This window comes from Vicugna pacos, chromosome 17 (assembly GCF_048564905.1).
Source record: "Vicugna pacos chromosome 17, VicPac4, whole genome shotgun sequence".
NCBI lineage: Eukaryota > Metazoa > Chordata > Mammalia > Artiodactyla > Camelidae > Vicugna > Vicugna pacos.
In genome coordinates, this window is record NC_133003.1 from 29,988,035 (window position 1) to 30,001,651 (window position 13,617).

The 13,617-nt window shown below is 40.3% G+C and overlaps 1 protein-coding gene across 8 annotated transcripts in view; it reads right to left on the bottom strand.

Moving 5' to 3' along the window:
* The window catches only part of FHIT (fragile histidine triad diadenosine triphosphatase), a 1,244,593-nt gene that overhangs the window by 501,144 nt on the left and 729,832 nt on the right, over window positions 1-13,617 (bottom strand). The window lies entirely within an intron of this gene.

Below are 13,617 nucleotides of genomic sequence, written 5' to 3' on the forward strand. Positions count from 1 at the left end.
TACTATAGATATGTAGCTAAATTTCCAATAGTTGAAGAAATTTCAAATGTAATAAACAAAACCAAAGGGAATTAATAATACAGAGTCAAACTACAATGGCCACTTCAGAATGAAACTGAATCAGTGTCCTCTGCCCTGCAAGAAGGGCATTTATTGGAGTAGAGAGGACCAAGAAGATTAGCTTTACAGGGTGACAAACATGTTATGTCTTACTTTCATTGAATGCATTTACGTTTGGACTCTACAATTGTTCTTGTAATGTTTCCAAATGTATATAACCATCATCCATGTGACAGAAGGTTTCTACCTAAATTTTGTAATTAAAGGAAAACAAGATTCAAATATACCTAGTGTGGGCACTTCATCTCACTTAAAACAAAACAGATAACCATCTGACAATCAGCTAGCCATAAATTCGCCAACGTCCTAAATTTTACGTGCATCCCTCCGCCGGCCCATCACACAATAAATGTTGAAAAGATGCATGGTCTCCCTCACCAGAATTCTCCGCCTTTGCCAAGAACTACTAGAAGTAGTAACCATCAGCTGAGGGTTGGAGCTGGAGTAAGACATCCCTTCACTGTAACCGTATCTCCCATTTGTTGAAGAAGAGACACGTGAAAATGCTGTCTAGAGGAAACATTTTCCAAGGCTAAAGAAACACTGCCATTTTTCCTACCACCTTTCCATTACTGGTGGACCCCAGTAACTGAAAAATAACACTCTACTTTCCAGACTTAAATTTGATAGAATCTGGCAATGCTAATTACATAAGTGAGAGAAGACAAGAAGTGGGAAATGAAGGAAACAAATGTGGAGAATGAGGATTAAGCTGTCCTCACTGAGGTCTTTCCAGCCACTCCATGTATATTAGAGCACCCTCCACTCACAACACTGCTCATCCTCCTTCCTGGCTTGCTTTCTTTCCCTAGGACTTATCATTCTATAACACAGAGTCTGTTTTATATCTCATCTTCCTTATCGGCTTCTTTATCCCCCACAAAAATGCACTCCACAAGGGAAAGGACTTGGGGTTGTCTCTTTCACTGTTGCATCTCCGGCAGCAGATAATGGACAATGCCCACCTTATTTACAATATATTCCCAGGATCTAGTTTGGGGGTTTGTCACCTTTTTCAGTTCAAATGTCAGATGGCAAGAGATGTGGAGACAATCAAAGTAGCAACAGCTGGAAGCCCAGGCATCCCTATGACTCAGAGGACAAGGGGAGGCTGTGGTGATACAGGGAGGGCTGGAGGGTGGAGGAGGGCAACGAGGAAGGGTAGCCAATGCCAGCTACAATGCTCAGTCAAAGGAACAGGAAAGAGAATTCCAACTGCTTTCTGCTCCAATCCTCTGATTTCCTACCTAACCATCACGTTAGATCCAATTTTAAGGACCCTGGGCAATGTGGTCCACAGGACAGAAAGGGGCAGAGAGACTCAACACAGACTAAGGCAGAAGGGGTAGAGACAGGGAAGGGTGAGAGAGTAACCAACACATTAATCAGTTACAATCAAAACAAGATCATCTGGCTGAGTGGAGACATGAATCTCTCAAATCCTAAACACTCCTACACAGAGAATTACAAAAGTGACCAAAGCTTAGGATGTTTCCCATGGGTACACAATGACCTACCCCAAGCCAAAGCTTTGTCTTGTCTTGTGCTGCAGTCTTTTCTAGGGGCAGCTTCCCCACTCAGGTCACAGTCTTCAAAAAATTGGAACCAATAGGACTCCTAGAGTCAGCGATAAATGAAAGGGGTGCCTTTAATTTCAAATTATAAAGTATCACATTGATGAATAACCATGGCATGATTAGTCGACTCAGGACCTCAACACACAATGGAAGAATCCATCCATTATCTGCTCAACGTAATTCTTTTGTCCCTGCAACTTTAAAAACCACCGAGGAAAATTACTGTCCCTTAGTAAAGTCTTTTGAATTTCATATGCATTTAATTAGGTAACTGCCAGCTCAAGGACGAGAACCATGACAAATAGTTGTTCTTTTCAAATTAGAAGAACAGACTGTTCAATGAGCAATATTGATGTTTCCTGCACCTACTTATACAGGAGTTCTTTTTTTTTTTTTTTTAGTTTAGCTAACCATTTTAATATTTAATGAAGCTTTCGTGACCACTGTTCTCTGGCTGAGGGTTCTGGTCATTAGCTTTTAAGCTTTTAAAAATAGCCAGGAGCAGCCTCTCTGTGTGCAAAATATACCTTGTTCCTTACCAGTGGCCACTGGTGACCTACACCGCCATGAGAGGATTTTAACAAGAACATCTTCATGAGCAAAGAGAAAAAAGGAAATAGAGACTATGGACCACCAGGCAATGCCTCTACTAACCATAAAGGTGCTCTACCTTCATCTTTAGTAACAATGGTCCTAGCCTGGCTGCTAAGAGAGTGCAGAGCTCACTTCTTTTTTACCAAAGAACCACGTCCAGTGTGGTACATGAGTTAGGACTCAGGGAGGAGGCTTAGTGGGTAACTACCAGCAGAAAGTACACAGTCTTGAGACCATACAGCTGTCCTGTTTCATTCCTGCCTTTCTTCAAGGGGACGTCCAGGTGAAATGGGGCAGTGAGAACCAAGCTGGCCCACCCTGTATGCCTGTGATGCTCTCTATCCTGGTTGTGTCATGTCCTCTGATGCCCGCTGCCCTCCACACACAGTTGAGGAAACTCTGAAGATAAGACACACATTTCATAGCTACTAGCCAACAATTTATGTACGTGTTTACATTTCTATAAAGCATTAAAATTTGTTGCATTGTATTTGGCAAGTAAACATTCCTACTGTAGACAAGGGCCAAAAGGCAAAGACAAAACCATTTTATTTGGTATGATCAAGGTTAAAAACTCATTGCCTTGTAATTTCAAATAATTTATAGTTGAATGTGGTAAGCTACATATTGGATACAGGGTCTGATGAGCTCATCAATATACTTAGCAAACATGGCTGTGCGACGTGGCAGTAACACAGCTCCAGTCTCCAGGTCGTCTTGATAATTCAGTCTGTGGCTTACAAGCAATCGGGCTCCTAGGTTTCCAAGGGATTCTAAGCACATCGCTCAGACTGACAGAGCAAGTATTCCAGACAATTGGTTCCCTGAGGGTCAAGCCAGTGATGCTCGATCAGGATTCAAACGGGTCATAAACCCTTCATGGATCTCTCTCGAGTGGGTGGTGATGTCTCCCTAGGGCCGCTCATCATTTGCTGCTACAGTCAAGCACTTGTCATTATAGACAAACACCCCGTCAGTCTCAGGTACTCATCCAATCAAGTCTTACCGCAACCAGGGAAGAGAAACAGTGGCACAAAGACGTCCAAAGAGAAAACTTCGACATGTGTGCCTGTCCAGGCATGATTGCTCACTGCATACTTCATTTCTCTATCTGTGCTTTCAGCATTGCCACAAAATTCAGCACCTGTTTATCTACCATGATTGCAGACATCCAAATCGTTCTGGGACCATATATATCAAAAGCCCTAAAACACCAAACCCATTTCTAGGAATTTATCCTAAGGAAATAATTGGACAAGTGCCTAAAAGATGTATGAACAAGGTTGTTGGCTGCTGTGTTCTTTATGGAAGCAAAAGACTGGAAAAACATCAATCTCAGTTTCATTATCCTCTGAGCTGGATTGCAAATCTTATTTACACCTGTTACATTTACGTCTTGCCACCTAATGCCAGCAGCAGACTATATATGGCTTTTAGCTAAAGGAGCATCACAGTGCTGAGTGCTTTGGAAAACAGAAAGCCACTGTTGTGTATTTTAAAGCAGAAGTTCTAGCACTCAGTCTTGCTCACATTTCTTAGTTCTCAGAAATGTGGCCAAACCTAAGTTCTATTGTACAAACATGACCCCAGATTCTTCTTGTTAAACACTCTCCTAAGTCTTCCTACAGCCACCAGAACCCTCTGAATGCCTGCGTTTGGGTTTGAAGACCCTGCACGATCTAAATCCTGCTTACTTCCTCAGCTGCCCACTGCCGTTCCCCTCCTCACATACACCGCGCTCATCCACACTGGATTCCCCCACCTGCTCTTACATTCAGGCCTTTGCACATGCTGTTCATCCATTCTGCCTGGAATGCCCTTCCTTCCTCACTGGCCCAGTTACATCTACTAATCCTGGCCTCATCCCTCTTTCCCATGCTTTCCATGGGTGATTCTAAGTGTCCTCTCTCCATGTGTTTCCACGTATGTTGGTATTTTACACTTGATATTGTTGCTAATTTCTTATCTGTCTTCCTCACGGGACTCTTAAGCACCTTGCAGACAGAGGATATAGCTTGTTCATGTTTTGGAAGACAAAAAATAAATTCAGGGGCAAACTCCCAGCTCTACTCCCACATCTGCCCTGGGTGCTAACCCTGTGTAGTTTCTTTCTTGCTCCCAATTCCTTAATACAGAAATGGACTCCACTGACTGGGGAAGCATGCCCTCAGAGATGCTGCTTATGCTTCTCCCACATGACTGAGGTGCAATTGTTCTGAATCCACATGCTCCTCTTCACCAGTTGTACTACGTACACAAAAATGAGGGGTCAGTCGAACAGGGGAGATGCCAAGAAGAACAAGTGCCATGTTTATTAAGCACTATGATGCCAGAGGGGTGTGTGTATCTAACTCTACCACATGCCAGGTACCACTCTCAACGCTTTACACACATTAACTCATTTGGTATTCACAGCTACCTGAGGAGGCATGTCCTACTATTATCTCTACTGTAGACGGGAAAGGTTAAAAAGCTTTTAAATGGCAAAGCTACGATTTGAACCCAGACAGGCTGACTGCCCCATCCATGCCCTTAAACACCAAGTGATGCCACCCTTCCAACACACCCGTGACTTAGCCCCTGGGCCTAGATGAAGGAGATGGGTTAGAGGGGAATATCTGAGCAAAGGAGGAAAATATAAGCACCTGATACCACCAGGGAAAGAACTGACTATGAATGAAGAACAGGCAGGGTATCCAAGGGACACACTGCAACAGAAAGTGATAAAAAGGAGAGGGACAGAGTACCTCAACAGCTGCATCACTCTCCTCCCTGAGGGTGTGGCATGAGCTGAGAATAGGGGTTGATAATCACTCCACTTCTGAATCCCATGTGTGTAGGCAGAGCCTGCGGGAGCCCCCAGGGGGCTGGAGTGACAGCCAGGTAACTCAGTGGGTGATTTTCCTCTTACTGCTTTCTTTTTGGGGATCCCCGGCTATGAAAAAGCAACTACTCTGGGGAGAACCACTTCTAACAATACAAGCCTTTATATATCCAACTTCTTTCCTTCTAAACCATCCCTCGACTCTCTCCACCTCTAACACAACCAAGAATTTGCTCTCCAGAAACAAAGATGACAGAAATAAAGTTAGAAACATAGAGATGGTATCAGAGTCGACTCAGAGAAACATTTGTACCCTCCCTTATCTCAAAAACCTGGCTTGGTCGACATTGTGTCTGCTCCTAGACATCACTTAGCAAAAGACTTCTAAAACTTTAGGAACAATTTATGTAAAGAAAACTCCATTTCCAGGATCCTATGACTGTATTCCAAGGTAATAAAATATAAATGAGATAAAGAACAAGCTAATAAACTGAATTGAAGGCTACATTTCAATAATAAGGTTTGGGAGCCATTTACTAGCCATGTGTATCTCACTCTCATGACTTACAACATCGGCTGAATTACTTAACAGAAATGAAAGCTCCTGCGGCTTCTGTTATCCAATGCAGATGCTTTTTGGAGCTGAACAATGTGACATTTGCTTCAGAGCACTTGTATCTAATCAATACGTAATGCTAAATGTGATTTAAAATCAATTTAATTGTACTCTTGCTCTCCCATGAGTCAAGGGGGAAACAAAGGTAACATTTGAGATATGAAACCATTCAACTATCTCCCAAAGAAAGCATAGATCTCTTGCTTCTAATGGAGTCCAAGATGTAGATACAGTTGATTCATTCTACAAACATCACATTAGAAAAAGAATTGTGCTGAAGTGTAAGCAGCTCTTTGCAGGAAACCACCCTCAACAGGAAACCCCTTTTTCCTTGTTATAATGTAGCTTTTGTTACCTTGTAACTAACTTTTATATCAGTCGCCCCCATCCTCTACTCAACCCCTGCCAGAGCACACTTTTTAAACCTTTGATCATACAATAACTTGCCTAACCTGTTGGTTCTTTCTGTGGATCCAAGAAGCAGGAATGAAGAATAAGTGATTAACAGATGGCCACATCTCTTCCCTAGCTTCCCCTTCAGAAATCTTGCAAACAACTGTGTGAACAAGACAGCATCCAAAGACAGACCACGAGGGGTTGACAAGCCTACATGTGGTGGGAGATGGCTACGGGTTTGATCCCCTATCTCAATGCTTAACTGAGATGACTTCCCTTTTCCCCTTTAAAAACTCTCACTGCTGAGCGGTACCTTCAGAGTTGGCTTCTAGGAGATGGAGGTCCACTTTCTCCCTAGATTGCTGGCATTCTTAAAAGCAACATTCCTTTCTACCAACAACTACCTCTCGGGTGTTGATTTTCGAGCAGCTCGACATGACTTTGAAAAGCCAAGCAGCTAAGACACTATATCCTAAAAGGTATATTTGAACTTCAGGTCTTTCCTTTCAACCATTCAATTATTCAAAGCCCCTTCACTTGTTATGAAATTTTTTCCCAAGTTACAAGAAATTAAAGAAAAAAATAACAAATAACACATGGAATACATATATTTAATTTCCTACAGTATTACAGACTTCCTAGATATAAGGGTTCCTATATGTAATACTTGCTAGCCTACATATTTTCTGTATATAATTTGTAGCAATTACACACATACACAGAGCCAACCTTGAGTGTTTACAATAGCCTGGACGTGGTGGTACCTAGGTACCCATAACATCCATCCCTCTGACCAAGACTTTACTGACTCCCAACTCTGTGCCAGATTATACTATTTACACTCAAGGAAAATTAGGCTCAGAGAGATTTTAAAAGCAACAAATTCAAGACTCAAATATCTAACAATGCATCAGACTCCAGAGACCCTACTTTATGTAAGGGTATTTACACAACCAAAACAGTAAGGTTCACCTGATTTTCAGTCCAAATTTCAAGCATCCTACTTACAGAAAATACATACTAATTAAACCAACTATTTATGGTTAACATAGATATAGCATCTGAGTAATACTGTTTTTTTCTGTCTGCCATCAGGCATCTGTGCAGATACAGTACTTAAAGAACAGAATTTTTCAATGCCTTTTTTAACCGCAATTGAAAATAGCCCCATTAAACATACCCACACAACATCTGCCTTTTTAAAAATTTTGAATTTAATTTACAAAATTATGTAATAACAAAGTAAAGGTGCATTAAAAGACCACCTAAAGTACTAGTTACAGTTAATGAAGAGAAATATTTTGTTTTACACCCACAGGATAATCAGTCTTTGTTTTGTAAAGTTAAAAAAAAAAGTAGTTCATACGACAATTGAAAACTTTATGGTTTATGTGTTGGAACAGTGACAAAATGACATAACATCCATAAACTTAGAATGTAAAATGTCTTCAGAACTTGTCGCAATTTGAGCAAGGAAAACTTGAACTGCACCAAAAGTGTCTAGAAAAAATTTAACCCTAAATACATTCTCACCAACCGTCCCAAATTATTGTTCCCTCTTGACCAAAGCTTCAGACTAAATTGGATTGATGCCTGGCAATGCGGCAGATAAGCTAATGATCTCTTCTGGGTATTTGGTAATTCCTCTTTTGAGGGTATTTTGCCCTATATGAGGATCACTATGCCCTGTATGAGGATCTAGAGTTGTGCTGTCCAATGGGGTCGCCACTGGCCACGTGTCATTACTGCACACGTGCTATGTGGCCAGGCCACACGATGTGCTGTAAGTGTAAAATACAACTAGATTTCAAAGACTCATCACAGAGAAAGAATACAAAAATATCTCCTTAATTTTTTATACTGATTACACATTTAAGGATTTTACATATATTGGGTTAAATGAACTACATGAAAATTAAATCCATCTATTTACCTTTCTACTTTTTGAATGTTACTATTAGACAAATTTTAAATTACATCTGTGCCTTGCATTTTATTTCTCTTGGGCAGTACTGGTATAGAGGGTAAGAAAAAAAAAAAAAACTTCCATTTCCAGCTAAGAACTTTTTTTTTAAACTATGTTAAATTACCAATTACTTTTTTTTCAGGTTAAACGTGCACATTTTAACACAAAACATATTCTGACAGACGTGACAGAAAACATGAAAAACGTGTGCTTTCTGTCATAATGATTATTTTTCAGATAAAAACAGCTGTTTGCCTACATGAGCAGGAGGCTGTTTTTCCACATACCACCCAGTACCAGCATTCAATCATGAAAGAAGTAATTCTCCACGAGCTCTCCCCACACGCCGTCCATCAGCAGCAAGCTGTGCATTTGTACGCACTGAAAATCCCAACAAGTTGGGGCTGCTTCCTGGCTGACTACTTTGCCACTCCTCTCTTAATACGGCAAATACAAAGTGCTGACTCAGAAGCAAGTGTATCGCTAAGGCCTGTACCAAGCCCCGACCAGACAGGTGAGCACCATTTCTGCTCCTTCTCACTTACCAACGAGGTTACAAGACATTAGTCTCCTGAAGGACTATGAAAATGCTGGTTAAGAGTCAACTGTTAGAGGACATATTATTTCATGACACTTAAGAATAGCTTAAAAGCGTCTCACAGATTTCAAGATTCCATTGATGACATCGTGCGGTCAACTACCACCTCACTTGTCAAAGCCTAATAAAATCTGTGCTGTCCAAAATGGAAACCAACAGCCACATGTGGCTATTTAAATTTAATTTAAGTAAAATGAGAAATTCAGTTCCTTAATCTCAATAGCTGCATTTCAAGTGCTCAGTGACCACATATGGCTACTGGCTACCGTACAGGACGGTTTAGAACATTTCCATCATTGCACAAAGTTCTGTTGGACAGTGTCAAATTAGATGATAAAACGCAATAAATTAGCAACACACAAAACTTGAAAAAGACGACGTTGGATGGAGAAAGGCATGTGACTGAAATGCAAACTAAGGCACTATTTTATTTTAAAACAAAACATATTTCGTCAGTGCAGTTACATCAGGTCAAACCAGACCAAAGGAACTTTTTATTGTTAGTTTGGCGAGCTCATGTGCTATGCTTAGAGATGGAGACAGTAAGTGGACAGAAATTTCATTTATATATACTGATTAGATACCTGCCATGGCCACACTCAGACTAAAATTCAGGGAAAAATGCAGCTAATTGATGAATTACAGCTTTACTTTTCTACAAGAGGAAGCTAGGCTTAGTGATTTTTCTTCTTAGGTTAAACTCACAACTGAGACACTGGTTCCCTCCTTAATGTGATAAATTGTGGTGCTATGCATTAGAGAATACTTTTTTTTTTTAAATCAGAAGGCAGGAAAAAAAACCACAATAGTCTGTGCAAGTTCTCTTTCTTCTCACTCACTAGGAAGAAACAAAGCAGTACCAGGGAGTTAAAATAGTCAAATAGTAATTAAAAGCCTGCCTCTAGAAACCCAAAGACTGATTTTTGTGGCTTTACTTCTTTCTGGTTATGTGAGCATGCACTCTGCCTCAATGTCCTCACCTGTAAAACCTAAACTAGAAAATGCCCAAACAACCTTGGTGCACGCAATTTCTGACAAAATGACTGTTCACCAAATGCAACCCTTCTCACTTTGTGCTATGCATTTTAAAATTAATAATTAGCATTTTGCCACAGTGAACAAGTACAACTTAAACGACAATACTACAACACTATGGCAAAAATACCATGAACTGCCTGTATCCCCCAAAGGCTGCTTTCAGGGTGCACAAATTATTAGTATTGTACTGCACACATTTCCAGCACAGTGAGTTGCTCTAAAAACCCTGCATTATGGTAATAGAAGAGCGGGCAGAAATGAGACAGACATTAAAACCTTCCTTGGGAGACCGCACAGGATACAAGATCACTCAGGATTTCCAAAGAATTCACAGACAGCAGGGGCATGGGAACTGGAATGTTTAGAAGCCTCATAAAGCAGTTACCAATTGTGGTCACTGGCTACAGTCAAACTCTTTATACTCCTTGTAAAGACACTGAAGTGCACCCCCAAATACGTAACTACCCATGATTATCAAGCCTAAGCATTTGCAACAGTTTGAAAACTCATATATCCAACTTGCCATTTGTTAAAAAAAAAAAAAAGTCCAAAACAAAGTTGTTCTATCTCACTTGAACACAGACCTGGAGAAAAGCGTCATGCCCTAGAAGCAGCAGAAAGCAGGATGAAACACAATTTCTAGAGAAGCTTCGAGAAACAGAAGCATAAATATTTTCTGCATCAATAACATTCATCATAGGAAACGGCCCAAACTCCACCACATTCCACTCAAGGCGATATAGCTCTTCCATTCATCGCTAGTGCCCTGGAGACCTGCCTCACCCTGTGGCAGTATATGATAGACCATATGTGCTTGATTTTCTCCAACAGTCTGTGCTACCAGAAACTCTCTTACTGTCTCTATAAATCATAAAAATATACCCAAATTCCAGTGGTTTAACATCAAAAGTGTATATACCAGATTATTTCTTGTACCTAGAATTGGCAGAAAAATCGTTCATCACACTCTGTCTTCCAAAAGTGAGTTCAGAAAAGATGGTCAAGATTTCCAGTTACTAAACGTTTTAGATGCTGCTCAAGAGACGGTGCCCAGTGTTTTCTGCATTATATGATGTATCTTGACCAGCTCTGGTGAACACAGAAAACCATGACACATCATCATGGTGGCACCATTATGGGGATGAACAGTGTTTATTTATTAGAGTATATAAATGACCAACTGATCTAATAAGCACCAACAGCAAGATCAGCCCTCTCTCAGAATGAGAGAGTGGAAACATGGTGTGGCTGTGGGAGCCGGGTGGGCCCGCCTCAAATCCCCACACACTATTTCCTAGCTGCATGACCTCGGTTTCCTTAACTCTGAAGTAGAGGGGACAATGCCTCCTTTCCAGACTTCATGTGGGAAATGAAGGAGGTGACTGATTAAGGAAAAGAAGATACTGTCCGGCATATAAAGGAACTATGGACCCCACGATCCATTCCCCATGTCCATGGCAGGTACCACTTACTGGTCTCCACATTTGCTATTTCTGTTATGTATGTGTGAATATACACATTTATATATTTCTATATTCAGATTTCTATCACTTTAATACACGCATGAGCAAATACGTATGTGCATATGCATGTGTTAATATATAAAATGATTTTGCTCTTTAATCTTCAAACTATTTCCTTTGGTTATCAACTTCTCTTTCTTATTTTCTTTCTGGATTTGGATGTCAGCATCTGAAAATAACCTAGGTCACCCAAATCTCTTCAGGATTTGTTAAATAAGAAGTGATTCATTTTGAGCCAACAAGCTGTATTTCTTGGCCTTACCTTAAAACAAATGAGAATGTCTGAAATATGCTTATTTTCAATTCTCACCTAATACATCCATGGAAGACAAGAAAGTTAACTTATCAGACACCAGTAATTTCTTGGAATTCGACCCTCAAAGTGCTCAGCACATACAGCCTGTCTGTTGAAATCAGCTCTCAATACCGCAAGGACATTCCAAAGGGACTCCAGCCTATTGGTTCATCCAAGCTCCTTACTTAATCTCTTTTACCCTCTTGAATTTTATTTCCTCCCTCAGAAAAAAAAAAAAGAAAAAAAAAAAAGAATCCCATCTGCTAGACAGAAATATTTGTAGCCAACATGACAAAAGTGGAATCCCTACTTCATAACAGCTGTGAATCAAAACACGAGTGACTGAAATTAACTACATTGTGCTCTGGAGCAGATGTGCGCTCAGATACTGACTCAAGCGCTTTTGTTCCAGGCATCGTGTGTAAATCATCCATAGGCAACACAGTGGGCCTTTTCTCACTTCATTGTTATTCATGTAAATTCTCAATGTTACCCGAACTATTGCAGGCTTTGAAATTAAAAAAAAAAAAGTTTAGGATCCTTCTTTTTTCCCCAAAGAGTAGATTCTGAAAGTTGCCAATCATTCACTCGACGCCTTAACTAAACAGATGGGTTTTGACACCTCTGGTTTGATTTTAAATGCAAACATGTCAATTTATGCTCTGGCACAGGATCTTCTGTCTCTAAATCTTTTTGGGGTATATCTTTTTTTTTTAAGTTTCATTCTCTTAAACTCAGTTGTTCCTACATCAGCAATTAAGCCAATCGAGATCTTATTACAGAAACAGTTATGTAATTCCTGTATTTTAATCCAGCATCTTAAGTAATTTGAAATCATTACTAATAACTCTACAAAATCAATTCCAAGTGAGAAGAGACACCTGCAACTGAAGTCACATATTTCTATGAATATAAAGCTATGAAAAAAATAATAATTGGGCTTTTTTTTTCTTGGTGACGCTTTCCATAATCAATAAACATGCATTATGTTCCTGCAGCCAGAAATTACAGGTAAGGGACCCTTTAGCTCCAATTTTTGCTCATGGGCGCATGACAGACCCTGGGAATCCTCTGCAGAGCTTCTGCCGTCTTTGCCCTGCAGCAGACTCTATGAGTTGGTCTTGAGAGATACACACCAAGGACAGACTCTGACATCAAACAGTTGATTATCTAGTTAGAAAGATGGAATATACACAAATGAAATGACTTGAGAATATTTTAAGCAGCATGTCAAAATATGCAAGATGACAGATTGCAGGATAATTACTCAATTATTCAGAGAGTATATTTGTTTTATTCCACTGTGGAGCTGTGTTGTTTTGAGCTGGTTACATCCACATCGCACTTTAGTTCATACTGGTAATTCTATATTAGGTCTTCTTTTTTGACAATAATATACTAAATTTATTATCATTTTAAGCGATTAAATAAGCAGTGTAATTTTAAAACGGTGAAATTAAAATCTGTTCAATTGCTTCACTGTATTTTAAACCCACAGACACGCGAACTCTGCAGAAGCCTCAAGAATCAGGTCCACCTGAAGACAGTGGCAACACAGAATGGCAAACTCTCCATCTCCCATCAGAACTACAGGTATAAAGTCCGCTTTAGTGTACTCTCAGCTCTGTGTCAGGAGCCAGGCCTTGAATCTAACCCAGTATTTACTGCTTCTCCCCCTTTTGTCTTAAGACATCTTTTTCTTAGATGGAAGGTAGGAAATGCTATGGGCTTAACTCTAAAAAGATCCCTCCGGCCAGCTCTATCTGCTTTATAATTAGTATTATTCTTTCCCAAATTCTAGAGTTAGGATAACTTCCATCTTTATTATGGGTGTTGCAGTAAGTTTCTTTGTTCTTTCTGTGTCTTCCTGGGTATTTTAATGAGAGGTAGGCAGAGCCTGCAGGCCGGGCTGCCAGGGAAACGCTCATAGCCCCTGGGCCAGTGCCCTGCAAGCAGCATGGACTTAGTAAGTAGTTATTGAATGAACAGCTGCAGGAGCAAAGTTTAAAGAGCAGAGGCAGCTCTCTGCATAGCCAAGCAGGCAGCAGATAACCCAGTATGATTTGAAAG